Source organism: Rhinoraja longicauda, chromosome 19 (assembly GCF_053455715.1).
Source record: "Rhinoraja longicauda isolate Sanriku21f chromosome 19, sRhiLon1.1, whole genome shotgun sequence".
Taxonomy (NCBI): domain Eukaryota; kingdom Metazoa; phylum Chordata; class Chondrichthyes; order Rajiformes; family Arhynchobatidae; genus Rhinoraja; species Rhinoraja longicauda.
The window spans coordinates 20,884,004-20,911,000 of NC_135971.1; positions in this window are offsets into that span (position 1 = coordinate 20,884,004).

Genomic DNA, 26,997 nt, shown 5'->3' on the forward strand with positions numbered 1-26,997 from the left:
GCTGCACCTGACCCGCTGAGTTACTCCAGCACTCTGTGAAACGTCACCTATCCATGTTCTCCACAGATGCTGCCTGACCCTCTGAGACACTCCAGCACTCTGTGAAACCTCACCCATCCATGTTCTCCACAGATGCTGCCCCGACCCACTGAGTTACTCCAGCACCCTGTGTCAATAGACAACATACAATAGGTGCAGGAGGAGGCCATTCGGCCCTTCAAGATTCAAGATCAAGATTCAAGATAGCTTTATTTATCATCCAAATTGGACGAAATTCAGTCACCCACAGTCCAACAATAAAAGCATTAAAATAGGCAGATTACACAATAAAGCATTAAAATAGGCAAATTACACAACCCCAAAAACCCCTTCGAGCCAGTACGCACCGCCATTCAATGTGATCGTGGCTGATCATTCTCAATCAGTACCCCGTTCCTGCCTTCTCCCCATACCCCCTGACTCCGCTATCCTTAAGAGCTCTATCCAGCTCTGTCTTGAATGCATTCAGAGAATTGGCCTCCACTGCCCTCTGAGGCAGAGAATTCCACAGATTCACAACTCTCTGACTGAAAAAGTTATCGAAACGTATAAGATTATTAAGGGGTTGGACACGTTAGAGGCAGGAAACATGTTCCCAATGTTGGGGGAGTCCAGAACCAGGGGCCACACAGTTTAAGAATAAGGGGTCGGCCATTTAGAACGGAGATGAGGAAAAACTTTTTCAGTCAGAGAGTTGTGAATCTGTGGAATTCTCTGCCTCAGAAGGCAGTGGAGGCCAATTCTCTGAATGCATTCAAGAGAGAGCTGGATAGAGCTCTTAAGGATAGCGGAGTCAGGGGGTATGGGGAGAAGGCAGGAACGGGGTACTGATTGAGAATGATCAGCCATGATCACATTGAATGGCGGTGCGTACAGGCTCGAAGGGCCGAATGGCCTCCTCCTGCACCTATTGTCTATTGTCTATAGTACCCCGTTCCTGCCTTCTCCCCACACCCCCTATCTTTAACTCTCTCTTGAAAGCAGCCATTAACTCTTTCAAATTGGCCTCCACTGCCCTCTGAGGCAGAGAGTTCCACAGATTCACAACTCTCTGGGCGAAAAGGTTTTTCCTCGCCACCGAAAGTTCGAGTAAACTCAGCGGGTCAGGCAGCATCTCTGGAGAGAAGGAACGGGCGACGTTTCGGGTCGAGACCCTTCTTCAGACTGATGTCAGGGGGAGGGGGCGGGACGAAGAAAGGATGTAGTCGGAGACAGGAGAACTGGGAAGGGGGAGGGGGAAAGAGAGGGACAGAGGAGCTATCTGAAGTTGGAGAAGTCAATGTTCGTACCGCTGGGGTGTAAGCTGCCCAAGCGAAATTTGAGGTGCCGTTCCTCCAATTTGCGCTGGGCCTCACTCTGACAGTGGAGGAGGCCCAGGACACAAAGGTCAGTGCGGGAGTGGGAGTTGAAGCGCTGAGCCACCGGGAGATCAGGCGGACTCAGCGGAGGATAGTGTGAATGGGCGTCCGATGGACTCGGTGAGCTCAATAGATCTTGCCCAGAGCCGGGCAATCGAGGACCTGAGGGCGTAGGTTTATCTGGAAGCCTGCAGCGAGCTCTAAACTACAAACTGAGGCGGGCTGCTGCCTCACAGAGACCGAGGGGCAGGTTCTAAGCACGCCTCAGGTGGAGTTTGCTCATCCACCACATGACTGCGTGTGGGGTTTTCTCCGGGATTTCCAGACTAACAAATCGCGTTTATATTCAATTAGCGCTGTGAAGACACCTTCATTGCCTGGGGTGCCTGGTTATTGCTTCGATCAAGAGATAAAGGTGGTAAAACGCGGTCTCCCTCGCGTGCAGGAAAGGAACTGCAGCTGCCGCCTCACACGGAAGATAAGGCACAAGATGCTGGAGTAACTCAGCGGGACTGGCAGCGCCTCTGGAGGGAAGGAATGGGCGAGGTTTCGGGTCTGGGGTCTGGAGCAAAGAGGTCCTTCTTAGGAGCAAAGAGGTCCTTCTTAGGAGCAAAGAGGTCCTTCTTAGAGCAAAGAGTCCTTCTTAGGAGCAAAGAATGTTGGCCTTCATAACAAGAGGAGTTGAGTATAGGAGTAAAGAGGTCCTTCTGCAGTTGTACAGGGCCCTAGTGAGACCGCACCTGGAGTACTGTGTGCAGTTTTGGTCTCCACATTTGAGGAAGGGCATTCTTGCTATGGAGGGCGTGCAGCGTAGGTTCACCAGGTTAATTCCCGGGATGGCGGGACTGTCGTATGTTGAAAGACTGGAGCGACTAGGCTTGTATACACTGGAATTTAGAAGGATGAGAGGAAATCTTATCGAAACGTATAAGATTATTATGGGGGTTGGACACGTTAGAGGCAGGAAACATGTTCCCAATGTTGGGGGAGTCCAGAACAAGGGGCCACACATTTTAAGAATAAGGGGTCGGCCATTTAGAACGGAGATGAGGAAAAACTTTTTCAGTCAGAGAGTTGTGAATCTGTGGAATTCTCTGCCTCAGAAGGCAGTGGAGGCCGATTCTCTGAATACATTCAAGAGAGAGCTAGATAGAGCTCTTAAGGATAGCGGAGTCAGGGGGTACGGGGAGAAGGCAGGAACGGGGTATTGATTGAGAATGATCAGCCGTGATCACATTGAATGGCGGTGCGTACAGGCTCGAAGGGCCGAATGGCCTCCTCCTGCACCTATTGTCTGTTGTCCAGAGATGCTGCCCGACCCGCTGAGTTACTCCAGCATTTCGTGTGTCTGTCACTGGATGTATTATTGGAAGTATTTGAGGTTTGTTGTTGCCAGAACTCCGTGAAGCTAGTGAGCTAGTTTCAGCAGCACCCGGTAAAACACGCATCCATTCCTCTCCGCGCCACGGCACGGAGGTAGGGTCTATCGGGCAACACCGCGGCCACCTGCCCAGGCATGGGGCTGCCCGGCCCTCGTGTCCCATCAAACCCCTTCCCGATCTCATCCCAGCACCCCCTGGCACAGCAGATAAAGACCCGGGTCGATCCTGACCGTGTGCGTGTGTGCGTGCGTGTGCGTGTTTGTTTTGCGCGTGCGTCTGTGTGCAGAGGGGTTGCCAACTTTCACACTCCCAGATAAGGGACAAAAGGTGACGTCACCGCGCCCCACGTGACCTCACCCAGCCTGGACTCCAGGCCTACACTGTCCGGGCCTACAGCGTCCGGGCCTACAGCGTCCGGGCCTACAGTGTCCGGGCCTACAGGCGAAATTTGAGGTGCTGTTCCTCCAATTTGCGGTGGGCCTCACTGTGGCACTGGAGGAGGCCCAGGACAGAAAGGTCAGACTGGGAGTGGGAGGGGGAGTTGAAATGCTCAGCCACCGGGAGATCAGGTTGAATTGGAGGAACAGCACCTCATATTTCGCTTGGACAGCGGTATGAACGTCGACTTCTCCAACTTTAGATAGTTCCTCCATCCCTCTCTTCCCCTCCTCCTTCCCAGTTCTCCCTCTATCTTCCCGTCTCCACCTATATCCTTCCTTTGTCCCGCCCCCCCCTGACATCAGTCTGAAGAAGGGTCTCCACCCGAAACGTCACCCATTCCTTCTCTCCTGAGATGCTGCCTGCCTGACCCGCTGAGTTACTCCAGCATTTGTGAATAAAAGGCATTTGCACACTCGCTTCCCGGAATAAACCGCAACATATTTACACACCCGCCATCTGGGACATCGCACATTTACACACCCGTTGTCTGGAAACAGCAAGGCATTTACACACTCGTTTCCCAGAATAAACCCCAACGTATTTACACACCCGCCTTCTGGGACATTGCACATTTACACACCCGTCATCTGGGACATGGCACATTTACACACCCGCTGTCTGGAAACAGCCAGCATTTACACACTCGCTTCCTGGAATAACCCCCAACGTATTTACACGCCCGTTGTTCTGGAAACGTCAAGACATTTACACACCGGTTGTCTAGAAACACCGAGACATTTAAACGCCCGTTGTTCTGGAAACACCAAGACATTTACACGCCCGTTGTCTGGAAACACCAAGACATTTACACACCGGTTGTCTGGAAACACCGAGACATTTACACACCCGTTGTTCTGGAAACACCAAGACATTTACACACCGGTTGTCTGGAAACACCAAGACATTTACACGCCCGTTGTTCTGGAAACACCAAGACATTTACACGCCCGTTGTCTGGAAACACGAGACATTTACACGCCCGTTGTCTGGAAACACTGAGACATTTACACACCCATTGTTCTGGAAACACCAAGACATTTACACACCCGTTGTCTGGAAACACCGAGACATTTACACGCCCGTTGTTCTGGTAACACCAAGACATTTACACGCCTGTTGTCTGGAAACACCGAGACATTTACACACCCGTTGTTCTGGAAACACCAAGACATTTACACACCGGTTGTCTGGAAACACCAAGACATTTACACGCCCGTTGTTCTGGAAACACCAAGACATTTACACACCCGTTGTCTGGTAACACCAAGACATTTACACACCGGTTGTCTGGAAACACCAAGACATTTACACGCCCGTTGTCTGGAAACACCAAGACATTTACACACCGGTTGTCTAGAAACACCAAGACATTTACACACCCGTTGTCTGGTAACACCAAGACATTTACACACCCGTTGTTCTGGAAACACCAAGGCATTTGCACACTCTCTTCCCGGAATAAACCCCAACGTATTTACACTCCTCCCTCCCTCCCCTCCAGGGCTGTTACTCTTCTGCCACATCTCCCCAACCAAAGTCCAGAACACACCCCAGAGAGCAGCGCTGGGAACGGCCAACCCCACCCCTCTCTCCCCTCCACCCCTTCTCTCTCCCCTCCACCCCTCTGTCCCCCCCACACCTCTCTCCCCTCCACCCTCCTCTCTCTCCCCTCCCCTCCACCCCCCTCTCTTTCCCCTCCACCCCTCTCTCCCTCCCCTCCACCCTCCTCTCTCTCCCCTCCCCTCCACCCCCCTCTCTTTCCCCTCCACCCCTCTCTCCCTCCCCTCCATCCCTCTCTCTCTCTCCCCTCCCCTCCTCTCTCTCCCCCTTCCTCCCCCTCTCTCTCCCTTCCCCCTCTTCCTCTCTCCCCCTTCCTCCCCCTCTCTCTCCCCTCCACCCTCTATCTCCCCTCCCCCACCCCTCTCTCTCTCCCCCCCCCGCTACCCCTCTCTCCCTCCTCTCCCTCCCCCTCCCCCTCTTCCTCTCTCTCCCTTCCTTCCCCCCTCTCTCCCCTCCTTCTCTCCCCTCCCCCACTTCTCTCTCCCCTCCACCCTCTATCTCCCCTCCCCACCCCTCTCTCTCTCCCCCCCCCTCTACCCCTCTCTCCCCTCCTCTCTCTATCCCTTTCCACCCCTCTCTCTCCCCTCCCCTCCCCTCCCTCTCTTCCTCCACCCCCCTCTCTCTCCCTACCCCTACCTCTCTTTCCACCCTCTCTCTCCCCTCCCCCTCCTCTCTCCCCTCCCCCCACCCCTCTCCCCCTTCCCCCACCCCTCTCCTTCCTTTCCTCCACCTCTCTCTCTCCCCTCCTCTTCCCCCCCTTTAATACTCCATCCTCCTCTCCCTCTCCCCTTCTTTCTCTCCCTCCTCACTCCCACCCCCCCCCACGGTCTTCCCTCCCTCCTCTCCTCTCCCCTCTCTTCCCTCCACCCACAGTCACTGTTCAGAAGCTGCAACACCCCCCCCCTCCGATCCACCCCCCCCCCCCCTCCGATCCACCCCCCCCCCCCAACAAATGCAGGGGGGTATTGGGGGTCAATCCTCCCAGTCCCCCGAACTCTCCTCTCTCTCTACTCCCCCCCTCCTCCTCCTCCTCCTCCTCCTCCTCCTCTCACTCCCTTCCTCTCTCCCCCTCTTTCTCTTCTCTTTCCTCTCTCCCCCACTCTTCTCCTCTCCCCCCCTTTCTTCCTCCCCCTTTCCTACTCCCTCCCCTCCTCCCTCTCTCTCCCCTTTTTCCTCCCCCTCTCCCCCCTCTCTCTCTCTCTCCCTCAAACTTCATTCTGCCCACAGTCGCCGTTCAGAAGCTGCAAACCCTCCTGCAAATGCACTTCTCCAAATGCACCTCTCCAAATGCGCCTCTCCAAATGCACCTCTCCAAATGCGCCTCTCTAAATGCGCCTCTCCAAATGCGCTTCTCCAAATGCACCCCCGTTTCCTGGGCGCTGCAAGGGCTGCAAGGCAAGGACTACAGGGGCTACATGCAAGGCAAGGTGTGCATGTGGAAGGTGTGCATGCAAGGCTCGGGCTACAGGAGCTGCATGCAAGGACTACAGTACAGGGCTGCATGCAAAGACTACAGGGCCGCATGCAAGGACTACAGGGGCTGTATAGTATACAAGGCAAGGCTGTATGTGGATGCACGGACTACAGGGGCTGCATGCAAGGACTACAGGGATGAGAGCTACAGGGCTGCATGCAATGCAAGGTGTGCATGCAAGGCAAGAACTACAGGGCTGCATGCAAGGCAAGGTGTGCATGTGGATGCACGGACTGTCAGGGCTGCATGCAATGACTACAGTACAGGGGCTGCATGCAAGGACTGCAGGGGCTGCATGCAAGGCAAGATGTGCATGTGGAAGGTGTGCATGCAAGGCAAGGTGTGCATGTGGATGCACGGACTACAGGGCTGCATGTAAGCACTACAGTACAGGGCTGCATGCAAGTACTACAGGGGCTGTATACAAAGCAAGGCTGTATGTGAATGCACGGACTACAGGGCTGTATACAAGGCAAGGTGTGCATGCAAGGACTACACTACAGGGGCTGCATGCAAGGACTACAGGGGCTGTATAGTATACAAGGCAAGGCTGCATGTGGATGCACGACTACAGGGGCTGCATGCAAGGACTACAGGGATGCATGCAAGGCAAGGTGTGCATGCAAGGACTACAGGGATGCATGCAATGACCTACAGGGATGCATGCAAGGCAAGGTGTGCAAGTGGATGCACGGACCACAGGGCTGCATGTAAGGCAAGGTGTGCATGCAAGGACTACAGGGGTGCATGCAAGGACTACAGGGATGCATGCAAGGCAAGGTGTGCAAGTGGATGCACGGACTACAGGGGCTGCATGCAAGGACTACGGGGATGCATGCAACGCAAGGTGTGCATGCAAGGCAAGAACTGCAGGGGCTGCACGCCAGGCAAGGTGTGCATGTGGATGCACGGACTGCATGCAAGGACTACAGGGGGGGGCTGCATTCAAGTGCTGCAGGGCTGCATGCAAGGCAAGGTGTGCATGCAAGGACTCCAGGGGCTGCATGCAATGCTGCAATGCAAGGCAAGGCAAGGCAAGGACTACAGGGGCTGCAAGTGGATGCACGGTCGGTGGGAGGGAGGTGCAGCTCCGCAGCTTCGCAGCGCAGCGCAGCGCTCCACCGTGGGAACATCGGGCACGAAGGTGTTACATTGCAACTCACTGTGGTGGGGGTAGGGGGGGCTGCTGGTGTTTCCCCCCGGCGCCTCTGCGCTGCAGCAGCGGGGATTGTTTGACCATCGCTGCCCGCTCGACCGCCGCCGCTCCCCGTGTCCACTCGGCCCGTCCCGCCCCGCCCAGCCCAGCCCCACCCATCCCCGCTCCCCATTGGCCCGCCGCTCACCGCGCCTGGTCCCGCCCAATCCACTGTCTCCCATTGGGCGGCTGGCGAGCCCCGTCCGCTCCCATTGGCCGCTCAAACCGGGCATAGTCCCGCCCCTCCACTGTCTCCCATTGGGCGGCTGGCGAGCCCCTCCCCGTCCGCTCCCATTGGCCGCTCAAACGGCATAGTCCCGCCCCTCCACAAGCCCCCGCCCGGTCCGCACTCCCAATTGGACCTTCGACCCGCCCCCATCCACTCCCCTATTGGCCGCTCCGCCCGTCGCTTAACCGGGGCCTGATCCCGCCCATCCAGGGACTGGTCCCGCCCTTCCACTGTCTCCCATTGGACGATGGCGAGCCCCCCCCCCCCCTGACGACACAGCGCGCTTCCATTGGTCGTTCCGCCCGCCGCTCAGCGGCCTCGTGACGCCCCCCTCCACGGTCTCTCATTGCACGCTGGCGATCCCACGTCCCGCCCCCCCTGACGACACACCGCACTCCCATTGGTCGCTCCGTCCGCCGCTCACGCCCCATCACTGTCTCTCATTGGTTGCTGACGAGCCCCTTGACGCCACAACGCACTCCCATTGGTTGGTCTGCCCGCCGCTCACGGACCTGTGTTCCCGCCCCGCCCCCTGATGACGCTGCGTACTTCCATTGGCCGCTGACGAGCCCTCGTCCCGCCCCCCCCCCCTGACGAAACATCATTGGTCGCTCCCGCCCGCCGATCACTGGACTGGTCACGCCCTCGCACTCTCTCCCATTGGCCACTGGCGAGCCCTCGTCGCGCCCCCCACCACTCCCATTGGCCGCTCCGCCCGTCGCTCACCCGCCCAGACCCCGCCCACCACATGTCTCTCTCAATGATGCAAGATATGGGTCAACTGGGGATGGTCCCCACTGGGATGCACAAGGATGAGAGGGGATCTTATAGAAACATGCACAAGCAAGTCAACGCTGTGGTAAAAGCCGGCTTCTTCGCACCATAGCTAAAGTCAAACCATTCCTCCAATTTGACGACATTGAAAAAATCATCCACGCATTTCATTTTCTCCTCCCGCCCTGGACCACTGCAACTCCCTGTACACCGGGATCAGCCAATCGTTCCCTGCCCCCGCCTGCAACCGGTCCAAAACGCCGCAGCGAGACCCCTGACGGGTACCCGAAAAAAGGGACCACATCACCCCGATTATGGCCTCTCTCCACTGGCTCCCAGTACGGTACAGAATCAACTTCAAGCTCCTCCTATTCACATACAATAGACAATAGACAATAGACAATAGGTTGTCAGGGAGTAGGCCATTCAGCCCTTCGCTTCAGCCTGTACGCACCGCCATTCAATGCGATCATGGCTGATCACTCTCAATCAGTACCCCGTTCCTGCCTTCTCCCCATAACCCCTCACTCCGCTATCCTTAAGAGCTCTATCCAGCTCTCTCTTGAAAGCATCCAACGAACTGGCCTCCACTGCCTTCTGAGGCAGAGAATTCCACACCTTCACCACCCTCTGACTGAAAAAGTTCTTCCTCATCTCCGTTCTAAATGGCCTACCCCTTATTCTTAAACTGTGGCCCCTTGTTCTGGACTCCCCCAACATTGGGAACATGTTATCTGCCTCTAATGTGTCCAATCCCCTAATTATCTTATATGTTTCAATAAGATCCCCCCTCATCCTTCTAAATTCCAGTGTATACAAGCCCAATCGCTCCAGCCTTTCAACATACGACAGTCCCGCCATTCCGGGAATTAACCTAGTGAACCTACGCTGCACGCCCTCCATAGCAAGAATATCCTTCCTCAAATTTGGAGACCAAAACTGCACACAGTACTCCAGGTGCGGTCTCACCAGGGCCCGGTACAACTGTAGAAGGATCTCTTTGCTCCTATACTCAACTCCTCTTGTTACGAAGGCCAACATTCCATTGGCTTTCTTCACTGCCTGCTGAACCTGCATGCTTCCTTTCATTGACTGATGCACTAAGCTAAATGGGCTTGCCCCCCCCCCCCCACATCAAAAATCTTCTAACCCACCACTCAATCTCCAGGTCCCTCAGGTCGGCCGACTTGGGGCTACTGACTATCCCGCGGTTTAGGCTTAAGCTCAGGGGTGACCGCGCGCTGTAGAGAGCATCCTGTCCGGCAACATCACAGTCCGGTTTGGGAACGGCTCTGCCCAGGACAGGATGGCCCTGCAGAGAGTAGTGCGTTCGGCAGAACGCACCATGGGAACTACACTCGTCCCCCTGCAGGACCTCTATATATACATCAGGAGGTGCAGATCCAGAGCAAGCAAGATCATGAGGGTCCCCTGCCACCCAGTAACGGACTGTTCCAGATGCTACGATCAGGCAAACGCCTCCGCTGTCACGCTGTGAAAACGGAGAGGATGAGACGGAGCTTCTTCCACAGGCCATCAGGACTGTCAACTTTTATAACCCCAGAGACTAAATTTTTGTCGACACTAATAGTAACTTATTAACTTTATTTATATGCTGTAACTGTAATTCTTTTTTGTGCACAACCCGCAGGCATTGCCACTTTCATTTCACTGCACATCGTGTATGTGTATGTGACAAATAAATTTGACTTGACTTGCTTTTGCGGTTGCAGCTCCTAGACTGTGGAACAGCATCCTCTCCCCATCAGAACTGCCCCCTCCATCGACTCCTTTAAGTCCAGGCTCAAAACCTAGCGTTTGAGTCCCTCTGAGGGGGCGCTGTGAACTGTTTATGTATGTGCTGTTATGTTTGTGTGCCACTCACTGTATGTTCGTTCTTAGTACCTGAACTGACGTACAGCACTTTGGTCAACGTGGGTTAGACAATAGACAATAGACAATAGGTGCAGGAGTAGGCCATTCAGCCCTTCGAGCCAGCACCGCCATTCAATGCGATCATGGCTGATCACTCTCAATCAGTACCCCGTTCCTGCCTTCTCCCCATACCCCCTCACTCCGCTATCCTTAAGAGCTCTATCCAGCTCTCTCTTGAAAGCATCCAACGAACTGGCCTCCACTGCCTTCTGAGGCAGAGAATTCCACACCTTCACCACCCTCTGACTGAAAAAGTTCTTCCTCATCTCCGTTCTAAATGGCCTACCCCTTATTCTCAAACTGTGGCCCCTTGTTCTGGACTCCCCAACATTGGGAACATGTTATCTGCCTCTAATGTGTCCAATCCCCTAATTATCTTATATGTTTCAATAAGATCCCCCCTCATCCTTCTAAATTCCAGTGTATACAAGCCCAATCGCTCCAGCCTTTCAACATACGACAGTCCCGCCATTCCGGGAATTAACCTAGTGAACCTACGCTGCACGCCCTCCATAGCAAGAATATCCTTCCTCAAATTTGGAGACCAAAACTGCACACAGTACTCCAGGTGCGGTCTCACCAGGGCCCGGTACAACTGTAGAAGGACCTCTTTGCTCCTATACTCAACTCCTCTTGTTACGAAGGCCAACATTGTTTTAAATGTGCTACACAAATAAAATTGACTCGACTTGACTTAAAGGATTGGACAGGCTAGATGCAGGAAAAATGTTCCCCATAGAAACATACCAAAAAACAGGTGCAGGAGGAGGCCATCCAGCCCTTCGAGCCAGCATTAAAGCCAGAGTCGAATTAAGCAAAGGTTTAAGTTGGACGACGCATATTGGTCAAGTGTCTAACAAAGCAAATGGAACGCTCGGCCTTCTTAAAGGAAATTTCCACGCATGTAGTACTTCCGTCAAAGCGAGTGCCTGTAAGCCCCTATTTCACAAAATGCTGGAGTAACTCAGCGGGTCAGGCAGCATCTCAGAAGAGAAGGAATGGGTGACGTTTCGGGTCAATAGACAATAGGTGCAGGAGTAGGTCATTCGGCCCTTCGAGCCAGCACCACCATTCATAAGTTCATAAGCGGTAGGAGCAGAATTAGGCCATTCGGCCCATCAAGTCTACCCCACCATTCAATCATGGCTGATCCATCTTCCCTCTTAACCCTATTCTCCTGCCTTCTCCCTGTAACCCCCGACACCCCTGAAACTAAAAGAAATTTGGCATTTATTCTACTTAATCTGACTCGTGTAGATGGGAGACGTTGGTCGGCATGACCAAGTTGGGCCGAAGGGTCTGTTTCCACACTGTATGACTCTGTGATATGGGTGTACCTCATAAGCCCAGCATTTATTGCCTTTAAGGAGGTCGCCTTCTTCAGTATCTCTCTGGAGCCCTCCTCCACAGATGCTGCCTGACCCGCTGAGTTACTCCAGCACTTTGCATTCTACGCAAGATCCCAGCATTCTGTGGAATTCTCTGCCTCAGAGGGCAGTGGACGCCAATTCTCTGAATACATTCAAGAGAGAGCTAGATAGAGCTTTTAAGGATAGCGGAGTCAGGGGGTATGGGGAGAATGCAGGAACGGGGTACTGATTGAGAATGATCAGCCATGATCACATTGAATGGCGGTGCGTACAGGCTCGAAGGGCTGAATGGCCTCCTCCTGCACCTATTGTCTATTGTCTATTGTCTATTGCCATTCAATGTGATCATGGCTGATCATTCTCAATCAGTACCCCGTTCCTGCCCTCTCCCCGTACCCCCTGACTCCGCTCTCCTTAAGAGCTCTATCTATCTCGAGACCCATCTTCAGACTGATGTCAGGGGGGGGGGGGGGGGGGGGCAGGACAAAGGAAGGATATAGGTGGAGACAGGAAGATAGAGGGAGATCTGGGAAGGGGGAGGGGAAGAGAGGGACAGAGGAACCATCTAAAGTTTAGAGAAGTCAATGTTCATATCTATCTTCCTGTCTCCACCTAGATCCTTCCTTTGTCCCGCCCCCCCCCCCCCGACATCAGTCTGACGAGGGGTCTCGACCCGAAACGTCACCCATTCCTTCTCTCCTGAGATGCTGCCTGAACCGCTGAGTTACTCCAGCATTTTAGACAATAGACAATAGACAATAGGTGCAGGAGGAGGCCATTCAGCCCTTCGAGCCAGCACCGCCATTCAATGTGATCATGGCTGATCACTCTCAATCAGTACCCCGTTCCTGCCTTCTCCCCATACCCCCTCACTCCGCTATCCTTAAGAGCTCTATCCAGCTCTCTCTTGAAAGCATCCAACGAACTGGCCTCCACTGCCTTCTGAGGCAGAGAATTCCACACCTTCACCACTCTCTGACTGAAAAAGTTCTTCCTCATCTCCGTTCTAAATGGCCTACCCCTTATTCTTAAACTGTGGCCCCTTGTTCTGGACTCCCCCAACATTGGGAACATGTTTCCTGCCTCTAATGTGTCCAATCCCCTAATTATCTTATATGTTTCAATAAGATCCCGCCTCATCCTTCTAAATTCCAGTGTATACAAGCCCAATCGCTCCAGCCTTTCAACATACGACAGTCCCGCCATTCCGGGAATTAACCTAGTGAACCTACGCTGCACGCCCTCCATAGCAAGAATATCCTTCCTCAAATTTGGAGACCAAAACTGCACACAGTACTCCAGGTGCGGTCTCACTAGGGCCCGGTACAACTGTAGAAGGACCTCTTTGCTCCTGTACTCAACTCCTCTTGTTATGAAGGCCAACATTCCATTGGCTTTCTTCACTGCCTGCTGTACCTGCATGCTTCCTTTCAGTGACTGATGCACTAGGACACCCAGATCTCGTTGAACTCCCCCTCCTCCTAACTTGACACCATTCAGATAATAATCTGCCTTTCTATTCTTACTTCCAAAGTGAATAACCTCACACATTTGTGAAATACGCTACCTGCAAGTCCCTGGTCAGGACCAAATTGGAATATTGTGGAGCTGTGTGGGAACCTTTCAACAAGAACAAGCAGACCACTTTCTATGTAATGACTGGATGTTTTCAAGAGAGAGTTAGATAGAGCTCTTAAGGATAGCGGAGTCAGGGGGTACGGGGAGAAGGCAGGAACGGGGTACTGATTGAGAATGATCAGCCATGATCACATTGAATGGCGGTGCTGGCTCGAAGGGCCGAATGACCTCCTCCTGCACCTATTGTCTATTGTCTATTGACATAACCCCGGAAAAGGGGCAGGCAGCCGGCTCGGGCAGAGCCCTCTTCCGCCTGGCGCTGTGACTCGCGGACGGCCAGCTTGCCCAGGCCCAGGAGCACACCTTCAGCCCGGCCCTTCTTAGGGGTGGACGTGATATACCTTACAGATATTGATTTCTCTGAGGTGCCACAAAATGCCGGAGTAACTCAGCGGGTCAGGCAGCATCTCAGGAGAGAAGGAATGGGCGACGTTTCGGGACGAGGCCCTTCTTAACATTTGTCTGACTTCAAGTGGCCCCGGCATTCCCTCTCTCTCCGCCCCTCCCCCACCCAAGTCGCACCAGCTTCTCGTTCTCACCCAGCAAACAGCTAACAAGGACAGAATCCCCCTCGTTCTCACCTTCCACCCCACCAGCCAGCGGATCCAACATATCATCCGCCAACATTTCCGTCACCTACAACGGGACCCCACCACTGGCCACATCTTCCCATCCCCTCCCCTCTCTGCGTTCCGCAGAGACCGTTCCCTCCGTAACTCCCTGGTCCACTCGTCCCTTCCTACCCAAACCACCCCATCCCCGGGCACTTTCCCCAGCAACCGCACGAGATGCAACACCTGTCCCTTTACCTCCCCCCTCAACTCCATCCAAGGACCCAAACAGTCTTTCCAGGTGAGACAGACGTTCACCTGCCCCTCCTCCAACCTCATCCATTGCATCCGCTGCTCCAGATGTCAACTTATTTACATCGGCGAAACCAAGCGCAGGCTCGGCGATCGCTTCGCTCAACACCTGCGCTCGGTCCGCATTAACAAAACTGATCTCCCGGTGGCTGAGCACTTTAACTCCCCGTCCCATTCCCAGTCTGACCTTTCTGTCATGGGCCTCCTCCAGTGCCATAGTGAGGCCCACCGCAAATTGGAGGAACAGCACCTCATATTTCGCCTGGGCAGTTTGCAGCCCAGCGGTATGAACATCGACTTCTCCAACTTTAGATAGTTCCTCCGTCCCTCTCTTCCCCTCCTCCTTCCCAGATCTCCCTCTATCTTCCTGTCTCCACCTATATCCTTCCTTTGTCCCGCCCCCCCCCTGACATCAGTCTGAAGAAGGGTCTCGACCCGAAACGTCACCCATTCCTTCTCTCCCGAGATGCTGCCTGACCCGCTGAGTTACTCCGGCACTTTGTGAATAAACACCTTCGATTTGAACCAGCATCTGCAGTTATTTTCCTACACATTCATGTTTGTATTTGTTTGCTAACGATTCCAAAAAAAGAGAAACAAGGGCAAGCATTTCATATCCGTTCCAAATAGACCCTTGAGGAACAGATGTAGCTGAAGTTGCAAATTTCCCAGACTGACTGAAAATACAGGAATTTGCGGTTTCTGATATTGCAAAACAAGGAAATGGATAATTATAACTGCAATGAACAGCAGGTGGTAGTTTACAAAGGAAAATTGCAAACTTATGGAGTGACTCAGGCAGCATTTTCGGTGCAGTATATATATAGTGTAGAGATACGGCGCGGAAACAGGCCCTTCGGCCCACCGGGTCCGCGCCGACCAGCGATCCCCGCACACTAGCACTATCCCACACACACACACACACACATTTATACCCAAGCCAATTAACCTACAAACCTGCACGTCTTTGGAGAGTGGGAGGAAACCGGAGACAGACAATAGACAATAGACAATAGGTGCAGGAGGAGGCCATTCGGCCCTTCGAGCCTGTACGCACTGCCATTCAATGTGATCATGGCTGATCATTCTCAATCAGTACCCCATTCCTGCCTTCTCCCCGTACCCCCCTGACTCCGCTATCCTCAAGAGCTCTATCTAGCTCTCTCTTGAAAGCATCCAGAGAATTGGCCTCCTGAGGCAGAGAATTCCACAGATTCACAACTCTCTGACTGAAAAAGTTTGTCCTCATCTCCGTTCTAGATGGCCGACCCCTTATTCTTAAACTGTGTGTGGCCCCTGGTTCTGGACTCCCCCAACATTGGGAACATGTTTCCTGCCTCTAACGTGCCCAACCCCTTAATAATCTCATACGTTTCGATAAGATCCCCTCTCATCCTTCTAAATTCCAGTGTACACAAGATCTCGGAGAAAACCCACGCAGGTCACGGGGAGAACGTGCAAAATCCGTACGGACGGCGCCCGTGGTCGGGATGGAACACGGGTCTCCGGCGCTGCATTCGCTGTAAGGCGGCAACTCTACCGCTGGGCCACCGCCAACACGGATAGAGTCAGAATGTCACACAGTGTGGAAACAGGCCCTTCCACCCAACTTGGCCACACTTTCACCTTCTCGACCCAGAAACGTCACCCAGTCCTTCTCTCCAGAGACTCTGCCTGTCCTGCTGAGTTGCTCCAGCAATTTGTGTCTGTCTTCGGAATGTTGGCCTTCGTAACAAGAGGAGTTGAGTATAGGAGCAAAGAGGTCCTTCTACAGTTGTACAGGGCCCTAGTGAGACCGCACCTGGAGTACTGTGTGCAGTTTTGGTCTCCAAATTTGAGGAAGGATATTCTTGCTATGGAGGGCGTGCAGCGTAGGTTCACTAGGTTAATTCCCGGAATGGCGGGACTGTCGTATGTTGAAAGGCTGGAGCGATTGGGCTTGTATACACTGGAATTTAGAAGGATGAGGGGGGATCTTATTGAAACATATAAAATAATTAGGGGATTGGACACATTAGAGGCAGGAAACATGTTCCCAATGTTGGGGGAGTCCAGAACAAGGGGCCACAGTTTAAGAATAAGGGGTAGGCCATTTAGAACTGAGATGAGGAAGAACCTTTTCAGTCAGAGAGTTGTGAATCTATGGAATTCTCTGCCTCAGAAGGCAGTGGAGGCCAGTTCGTTGGATGCTTTCAAGAGAGAGCTGGATAGAGCTCTTAAGGATAGCGGAGTGAGGGGGTATGGGGAGAAGGCAGGAACGGGGTACTGATTGAGAATGATCAGCCATGATCGCATTGAATGGCGGTGCGTACAGGCTCGAAGGGCTGAATGGCCTCCTCCTGCACCTATTGTCTATTGTCTATTGTCTGTTGTCTATTGTCTATTGTAGTAGGGGAGGGGGAGGGGGGACAAGGAAGCAAGCTGGAAGAGAGGTGGGGGCTGGACAAAGAAGGGAATAGGTGGAGAGGTGAGGGGGCGGTTTGCAGATCAGTCTGAATCTGAAACATCGGCCATCCATGTTCTGCCTGCCTGCCTGCCTTTGCTGAGTTACCCCCAGCACCATTTGAGAGGCGGGAGGGATGGGCTTGATTTGCGGATGGCTGGACAAAAGCCGGAGGTAAAAAGGCAAACGTTGAGAAATCATAAGTGATTGGAGCTGAATTAAGCCCACCGAGCCTACACCGCCATTCAATCACGTCTGATCTATCTCTCCCTCCTCACCCCACTCTCCTGCCTTCTCCCCGTAAACCCCTGACACCCGCACTAATCAAGGATGACGACTCGACACAGGTGTGGGATATAGAGTCGTAGAGTGATACAGCTTGGAAACAGGCCCTTCGGCCCAACCTGCCCGCACCGACCAACATGCCCCACCTACACTAGTCCCACCTGCCTGCGTTTGGCCCATATGCCTCCAAACCTCGTGTGGGGAGGGACTAACAAATGGCGGTTTAACTCGAAGGGCCCGTTTCAGTGCTGTATCTCTAAACTAAACTAAACCAAATCAAGAACTTTTTCAGTCAGAGAGTGGTGAAGGTGTGGAATTCTCTGCCTCAGAAGGCAGTGGAGGCCAGTTCGTTGGATGCTTTCAAGAGAGAGCTGGATAGAGCTCTTAAGGATAGCGGAGTGAGGGGGTATGGGGAGAAGGAAGGAACGGGGTACTGATTGAGAGTGATCAGCCATGATTGCATTGAATGGCGGTGCTGGCTCGAAGGGCTGAATGGCCTACTCCTGCACCTATTGTCTATTGTCTATTGTCTAAGTCTACTCCGCCATTCAATCATGGCTGATCTATCTCTCCCTCTGGAGCGACTAGGCTTGTATGCGCTGGAATTTAGAAGGATGAGAGGGGAACTTATCGAAACGTAACAAGATTATTAAGGGAAGTGGCAAGAAGGGTCTCGGCCCTGAAACGTCACCCATTCCTTCTCTCCCGAGATGCTGCCTGACCTGCTGAGTTACTCCAGCATTTTGTGAATAATAAGATTATTAAGGGGTTGGACACGTTAGAGGCAGGAAACATGTTCCCAACGTTGGGGGAGTCCAGAACCAGGGGCCACACACAGTTTAAGAATAAGGGGTCGGCCATTTAGAACGGAGATGAGGAAAAACCTTTTCCAGTCGGAGAGTTGTGAATCTGTGGAATTCTCTGCCCCAGAAGGCAGTGGAGGCCAATTCTCTGAATGCATTCAAGAGAGAGCTGGATAGAGCTCTTAAGGATAGCGGAGTCAGGGGGTATGGGGAGAAGGCAGGAACGGGGTACTGATTGAGAATGATCAGCCATGATCACATTGAATGGCGGTGCGTACAGGCTCGAAGGGCCGAATGGCCTCCTCCTGCACCTATTGTCTATTGTCTAATTGGCCTCCACTGCCTTCTGAGGCAGAGAATTCCACAGATTCACAACTCTCTGGGTGAAAAAGTTTTTCCTCATCTCAGTCCTAAATGGCCTACCCCTTATTCTTAAATAGACAATAGGTGCAGGAGGAGGCCATTCGGCCCTTCGAGCCAGCACCGCCATTCAATGTGATCATGGCTGATCATTCTCAATCAGTACCCCGTTCCTGCCTTCTCCCCATACCCCCTGACTCCGCTATCCTTAAGAGCTCTATCTGGCTCTCTCTTGAAAGCTCTCTCGAATGCATTCTAGCTCTCTCTTGAATGCATTCAGAGAATTGGCCTCCACTGCCTTCTGAGGCAGAGAATTCCACAGATTCACAACTCTCTGACTGAAAAAGTTTTTCCTCATCTCCGTTCTAAATGGCCGACCTCTTATTCCTAAACTGTGGCCCCTGGTTCTGGACTCCCCCAACATTGGGAACATGTTTCCTGCCTCTAACGTGTCCAACCCCTTAATAATCTTATACGTTTCGATAAGATACAGGCACTTCATCCTGCACCTATTGTCTATTGTCCCAACCCCGTTCTCCTGCCTTCTCCCCGTAACCCCTGACACCCGCACTAATCAAGATTCTATCTATCTCTGCCTTAAAAATATCCATTGACTTGTGGCCTCCACAGCCGTCTGTGGCAAAGAATCTCACAGATTCACCGCCCTCTGACTGAAGAAATTCCTCCTCATCTCCTTCCTGAAGGAACGTCCTTTAATGCTGAGGCTGTGCCCTCTGGTCCCGGACTCTCCCACTTGTGGAAACGTCCTCTCCACATCCACTCTACCCCGGCCTTTCTCCGTGCGTTAGGTTTTTGAGGGTTTTGTTGATGTGGTTCCGATCGTTTCCTCGATGATTTTGAACATTTTCCCAACAGCGGATGTCAGGCCACATGCTGTAACCCACAAGCCACAGAGCGATACAGCACGGAAACAGGCCCTTCGGCCCAACCTTGCCCACACCGGCCAACGTGCCCCAGCTGCACGAGTCCCACCTGCCCACGCTTGCATCCCTCCAAACCTGTCCTGACAATGATTTGCAATACTAGCTCATTTTGTATTTGCTGCAGATGCTGCCTGAGCTGCTAATTGGGGCTAATTGGACACGTTAGAGGCAGGAAACATGTTCCCAATGTTGGGGGAGTCCAGAACCAGGGGCCACACACAGTTTAAGAATAAGGGGTAGGCCATTTAGAACGGAGATGAGGAAGAACTTTTTCAGTCAGAGAGTGGTGAAGGTGTGGAATTCTCTGCCTCAGAAGGCAGTGGAGGCCAGTTCGTTGGATGCTTTCAAGAGAGAGCTGGATAGAGCTCTTAAGGATAGCGGAGTGAGGGGGTATGGGGAGAAGGCAGGAACGGGGTACTGATTGAGAGTGATCAGCCACGATCGCATTGAATGGCGGTGCGTACAGGCTCGAAGGGCTGAATGGCCTACTCCTGCACCTATTGTCTATTGTCTATTGTCTATTGAGCCAGCAGTTTCAGTTTTTAATGTTTTGAATTAGTGTTCAGTTCAGTTCAGAGATACAGCGCGGAAACAGGCCCTTCGGCCCACCGGGTCCGCGCCGACCAGCGATCCCCGCGCACTAACACTATCCTACACACACTGGGGACAATTTTTACATTTTGAATGACGATAAAGGTAATTCAGATTCAGATTCCGATTCCGATTCCGATTCCGATTCCGATTCCGATTCCGATTCCGATTCCGATTCCGATTCCGATTCAGATTCAGATTCCGATTCCGATTCCGATTCCGATTCCGATTCAGATTCAGATTCCGATTCCGATTCCGATTCCGATTCCGATTCCGATTCCGATTCCGATTCCGATTCCGATTCCGATTTCGATTCCGATTCCGATTTCGATTCCGATTCCGATTCAGATTCCGATTCCGATTCCGACTCCGACTCCGACTCAGATTCTGATTCCGATTCAAATTCCGATTCCGATTCCGATTCCGATTCCGATTCCGATTCCGATTCCGATTCACCCGGCCATTTAACCCACAAACCCGCACGTCGTCTTTGGAGTGCGGGAGGAAACCGAAGATCTCGGGGGAAAACCCACGCGGGTCACGGGGAGAACGCGCAAACCCCGCACAGACGGCGCCCGTGGTCGGGACGGAACCCGGGTCTCCGGCGCCGTGAGGCGGCAGCTCGACCGCCGCGCCACCGTGACCGCCCCCTCGATGGGCCGAACGGCCTAATTCTACTCCTGTCGCTTACGACCGTGTAACGTGCAAACTCCGCACAGACGGCGCCCGTGGTCGGGATCGAACCCGGGCCTCTGGCGCCGTGAGGCGGCAAACTCCACCGCTGTGTTCAGGTTTGCTGTGCTTAAGGTTTGGACTGCCTGGAGCCCCGTGTTAGGAGGAGGTGGCAGGTTGCTGAACCAGGGCACTGTGTTCCTCCAGCAGGGCACCATGCCCTTGTTAACGAGGGAAGCGTTCCTGGCCAAGGGCACGGTGTTCCTGCGCCCAGCACCGTGACGCACGGCTCCTCGGGACTTTGGCACAGCGGGTAGAGCTGTTGCCTCACAGCGCCAGGCGCCCCGGTTCGATCCCGACCACTTCTTTTCTTTTTTTTTTTTTTTTTGGAATCAGTTTTATTGCATAATTACCCGGAAATTCTCAGTTGATTTCACGCCAATTATGCAGTAGGAACTGGCCCAGGCTGCTGGATCACAGCTTGCTTCCCTGCTGTTCTGTAATGGGCGTCGTTGGCAAGGATTTCATCCTTGCGCTCAACAATGCTGACGTGATCAGGGAGTGGTTTCGTGAGGCCAATTTTTACCACTTGGGTCCCAAGGGCAGCTTTATTTTAACTTGAACGCCCAACACACCTTGTCTCAGCGGTACAAGTCTGTCCTCCACTATCACCCTGAGTACCGGCTGTGTTTCTGAGCCCCATGCTCTACTCCCTCTTCACACACGACTGTGTTCCTGCGTTCGACACCAACACCATTGTCAAGTTTGCAGACGACACGACGGTGATCGGGCTGATCACCGTCGGGGATGAAACAAACTACAGAGCGGAGGTGCAGAACCTGGCGGACTGGTGCTCTGATAACAACCTGTCCCTAAATACCACCAAGACCAAGGAGCTGATCGTCAACTTCCGTAGGTCACGCAACGGGGAATATGCCCCGATCTCTATCAACGGGGACAGTGTGGAGAGAGTGTCCAGCTTCAAGTTTCTGGGCACTCACATTTCGGAGGACCTAACATGGTCCAATAACACCGCTGCGCTGGTCAAGAAGGCACAGCAACGACTGTTCCACCTGAGAACACTGAAGAAGTCTGGTCGACCCCAACAGCTGCTGACGACCTTCTACCGCTGCACCATAGAGAGCATCCTAACGCATGGCATCCCTGTGTGGTACCTCAGCTGCACGGAGGCAGAGAGGAAAGCTCTTCAGCGGGTAGTCCGTAGAGCTCAGAGGGCCATCGGAACACAGCTACCAGACTTGGAGGGCATCTACAACACACGATGCCTCAGAAAATAGGTGCAGGAGGAGGCCATTCGGCCCTTCGAGCCTGTACGCACCGCCATTCAATGTGATCATGGCTGATCATTTTCAATCAGTACCCCGTTCCTGCCTTCTCCCCATAACCCCTGACTCCGCTATCCTTAAGAGCTCTATCTGGCTCTCTCTTGAAAGCTCTCTCTTGAATGCATTCTAGCTCTCTCTTGAATGCATTCAGAGAATTGGCTTCCACTGCCTTCTGAGGCAGAGAATTCCACAGATTCACAACTCTCTGACTGAAAAAGTTTTTCCTCATCTCCGTTCTAAATGGCCGACCTCTTATTCCTAAACTGTGGCCCCTGGTTCTGGACTCCCCCAACATTGGGAACATGTTTCCTGCCTCTAACGTGTCCAACCCCTTAATAATCTTATACGTTTCGATAAGATACAGGCACTTCATCCCACCGGGTCCGCGCCGCCCAGCGATCCCCGCGCACTAACACTATCCTACACCCACTAGGGACAATTTTTTTACATTTACTCAGCCAATTAACCTACAAACCTGCACGTCTTTGGAGTGTGGGAGGAAACCGAAGATCTCGGAGAAAACCCACGCAGGTCACGGGGAGAACGTGCAAACTCCGTACAGACGGCGCCCGTAGTCAGGATCGAACCCGGGTCTCCAGCGCTCCGTTCACTGTAAGGCAGCAACTCTACCGCTGCACCACCGTGACCGCCCACGTCCATGTCCCGCCAAACCCATCCTATCCATGTACCCGTCCAACTGTTTCTTAAACGTCGGGATAGTCCCAGCCTCAACTACCTCCTCCGGCAGCTCGTTCCACACACCCACCACCCTCTGTGTGGAAAACGTTACCCCTCGGATTCCTATTAAACCTTTTCCCCTTCACCTTGAACCCGTGTCCTCTGGTCCTTGATTCCCCTACTCTGGGCAAGAGACTCTGTGCGTCTACCCGATCTATTCCTCTCGTGATTTTGTACACCTCTATAAGATCTCCCCTCATCCTCCTGCGCTCCAGGGAATAGAGACCCAGCCCGCCCAACCTCTCCCTGTAGCTCACACCCTCTAGTCCCGGCAACATTCCTTGCCCCCTGCCCACCCATCAAGCCGGGAAGGTTTACGAGGACGTTGCCAGGACTCGTGGGTCTGAGCTGCAGGGAGAGGTTGAGCAGGGCCGGGACTCTCCTCATCTATCTCCAGTCCGATCGTTAGCTAAAACTTCCTTGAACGTCGTGAGTGTTTTCCCCGGAGATTTGATATCTGGGTCAGGGCTATTCACAAGCCGGGACAAGACTCACGGAATGAGCAGGCAGGAACCAAAATACTTCCGATCTGTCGTCAGTGTGCGTGAGGACAAATTCCAGAGGCGGCTTCTTCGATCTGAAGGCAGATCCAAAAATAAACAGCCTCGGCAGAACTCCTTAAAGGGGAAGCGCAATGGGGTGGGGGGAATCGAGGACCAGAGGACACAGGTTCAAGGTGAAGGGGAAAAGACTCAATAGGAATCCGAAGGGGGATCTTTTTCACACAGATGTGTGGTGGGTGTGTGGAGGTAGTTGAGGCTGGGGCCACACAGTTTAAGAATAAGGGGTCGGCCATTTAGAACTGAGATGAGGAAAAACTATTTCAGTCAGAGAGTTGCGAATCTGTGGAATTCTCTGCCTCGGAAGGAAGTGGAGGCCAATTCTCTGAATGCATTCAAGAGAGAGCTAGATAGAGCTCTTAAGGATAGCGGAGTCAGAGGGTATGGGGAGAAGGCAGGAACGGGGTGCTGATTGAGAATGATCAGCCACGATCACATTGAATGGCGGTGCGTACAGGCTCGAAGGGCCGAATGGCCTACTCCTGCACCTATTGTCTATTGACTATCCCAACGTTTAAGAAGCAGTTAGACAGGTACATGAATAGGACGGGTTTCGAGGGATATGGGCCAAACACGGGCAGGTGGGACTAGGGTAGCTGGGACATGTTGGCCGGTGTGGGCAAGTAGGGCCGAAGGGGCCTGTTTCCACGCTGTATCACTCTATGACACTAGCACATCTTCCCCAGCCAACAATGAACCATTGTGGGCTCCATCCTTCCTGATGTCCTCTGTTGCCGGCTCTTTGTTGTTCTGGCCTTTTCTTGCCACCCGTTTCCACCCCCACCCCCCCCCCCCCCCCCCTTCCCCACCTCTATCTTTCAGTCTGAAACGTCACCCATTCCTTCTCTCCAGAGATGCTGCCTGACCCGCTGAGTTACTCCAGCATTTTTGTGTCTACCTTCTTAAAGGAGAAGACTTCACAAAATGCGAGAGGATTTGAGTTTAGGAGCAAGGAGTTCCTGCTGCAGTTGTACAGGGCCCTGGTGACAATAGACAATAGACAATAGACAATAGGTGCAGGAGTAGGCCATTCAGCCCTTCGAGCCAGCACCGCCATTCAATGCGATCATGGCTGATCACTATCAATCAGTACCCCGTTCCTGCCTTCTCCCCATATTCCGCTATCTCCTCACTCCGCTATCTTTAAGAGCTCTATCCAGCTCTCTCTTGAAAGCATCCAACGAACTGGCCTCCACTGCCTTCTGAGGCAGAGAATTCCACACCTTCACCACCCTCTGACTGAAAAAGTTCTTCCTCATCTCCGTTCTAAATGGCCTACCCCTTATTCTTAAACTGTGGCCCCTTGTTCTGGACTCCCCCAACATTGGGAACATGTTATCTGCCTCTAATGTGTCCAATCCCCTAATTATCTTATATGTTTCAATAAGATCCCCCCTCATCCTTCTAAATTCCAGTGAGCCCGCACCTGGAGTACTGTGTGCAGTTTTGGTCTCCTAACTTGAGGAAGGATATTCTTGCTATTGAGGGCGTGCAGCGTAGGTTTACTAGGTTAATTCCCAGAATGGCGAGACTGTCATATGATGAAAGACAGGGTCGACTGGGCTTGTATTCGCTGGAATTTAGAAGGATGAGAGGGGATCTTACAGAAACATATCAAATTATTAAGGGGTTGGACACGTTAGAGGCATGAAACATGTTCCCAATGTTGGGGGAGTCCAGAACCAGGGGCCACACAGTTTAAGAATAAGGGGTAGGCCATTTAGAACAGAGATGAGGAAAAACCTTTTTAGTCAGAGAGTTGTGAATCTGTGGAATGACCTGCGTGGGTTTTCTCCGAGATCTTCGGTTTCCTCCCACACTCCAAAGACGTGCAGGTTTGTAGGTTAATTGGCTGAGTAAATGTAAAAAAATTGTCCCTAGTGGGTGTAGGATAGTGTTAGTGTGCGGGGATCGCTGGGCGGCGCCGACCCGGTGGGATGAAGTGCCTGTATCTTATCGAAACGTATAACATTATTAAGGGGTTGGACACGTTACAGGCAGGAAACATGTTCCCAATGTTGGGGGGAGTCCGGAACCAGGGGCCACACACAGTTTAAGAATAAGGGGTCGGCCATTTAGAACTGAGACGAGGAAAAACTTTTTCAGTCAGAGAGTTGTGAATCTGTGGAATTCTCTGCCTCAGAAGGCAGTGGAGGCCGATTCTCTGAATGCATTCAAGAGAGAGCTGGATAGAGCTCTTAAGGATAGCGGAGTCAGGGGGTATGGGGAGAAGGCAGGAACGGGGTACTGATTGAGAATGATCAGCCATGATCACATTGAATGGCGGTGCGTACAGGCTCGAAGGGCCGAATGGCCTCCTCCTGCAGCTATTGTCTATTGTCTATTGTCTATTGTCTATTGTCTATTGTCTATTGTCTATTGTCTATGACTAAATTAAAGTGCGGGCACGTGGGACTAGGGTAGCTGGGACATGTTGGCCGGTGTGGGCGAGTTGGGCCAAACCATGACTCTATTTAGTTAATGAACGGGCTGGATATGGATGAGGGGGAGAGGAGCAATGTCCCTGGCAGGGCATTTGAAGTGCCGTGGGCAGTTCAGGAAGGAAGTGGACACTTTGGGGAGGGCTCCGAGGAGGTTTACCAGAGTACCGTCGCGATTAGAGGGGCGGGTTAGTGAAAGGGAAGGAACTGCAGGTGCTGTTTTACACCGAAGACGGACACAAAGTGCTGGAGTAACTCAGCGGGAAGGGCAGGGAGAGAAGGAACGGGTGGCGTCGGAAGGACCCGAACCGTCGCCCGTTCCTTCTGTCCAGAGGCGCTGCCTGTCCCGCTGAGTTACTCCAGCGCTCGGTGCCCTTCTGCGATGAGCGCAGTTTGGATGAAGCACCACGCGTTTAACGGCCGCGGCTGTCCACCATCGTCCCCAGTCTCAGCGTTTATCACAGACCGGTGGCGCGGCGGTAGAGTTGCCGCCTTACAGCGAATGCAGCGCCGGAGACCCGGGTTCCATCCCGACCACGGGCGCCGTCTGTGCGGAGTTTGCACGTTCTCCCCGTGACCTGCGTGGGATTTTCTCCGAGATCTGCGGGTTCCTCCCACACTCCAAAGCCGTGCGGATTTGTAGGTTAATTGGCTGGGCAAATGTAAAAAAATTGTCCCCAGTGTGCGTAGGATAGTGTTAGTGTGCGGGGATCGCTGGGCGGCGCGGACCAGGCGGGCCGAAGGGCCTGTTTCCACGCTGTATTTCTAAATCTAAACTCTGCGCGGCAGTACAGCGATTGTACGCGTGGGATTGAAGTCCCTGTTCACACGTGATAGGAGCGGAATTAGGCCATTCGGCCCATCAAGTCCACTCCGCCATTCAATCATGGCTGATCTATCTCTCCCTCCTAACCCCATTCTCCTGCCTTCTCCCCGTAACCCCTGACACCCGCACTGATCGAGAATCTATCTCTCTCTGCCTTCAAAAATCTCCACTGACTTGTGGCCTCCACGGCCGTCTGTTCCAATGAATTCCACAGATTCACCACCCTCTGACTAAAGAAATTCCTCCTCATCTCCTTCCTAAAGGAACGTCCTTTAATTCTGAGGCTGTGCCCTCTGGTCCTAGACTCTCCCACTAGTGGGAACATCCTCTCCACATCCACTCTATCCAGGCCGCTCACTATTTCTGTGCGTTTCAACGAGGTCCCCCCTCGTCCTTCTAAACTCCAGCGAGTACAGGCCCAGTGCCAACAAACGCTCATCCCAATGTTAAGCCACTCATTCCTGGGATCGTTCTCGTAAACCTCCTCTGGACCCTCTCAGGAGCCAGCACGTCCTTCCTCAGTAGGGTTGCCAACTTCCTCACTCCCGAATAAGGGACAAGGTGACGTCACCGCCCCGCCCGCGCCCCACGTGACCTCACCCAGCCAGCGGCCACGTGCTCCTGCTCTCAACCAATGGCGGCCGCCCGGGCTGGGAGGCGGATTGCTACGCAACCTCCGTTAGGCGGTGCAGGGGCCTACACTGTCCGGGACTACAGCAGCCCCCGGGCT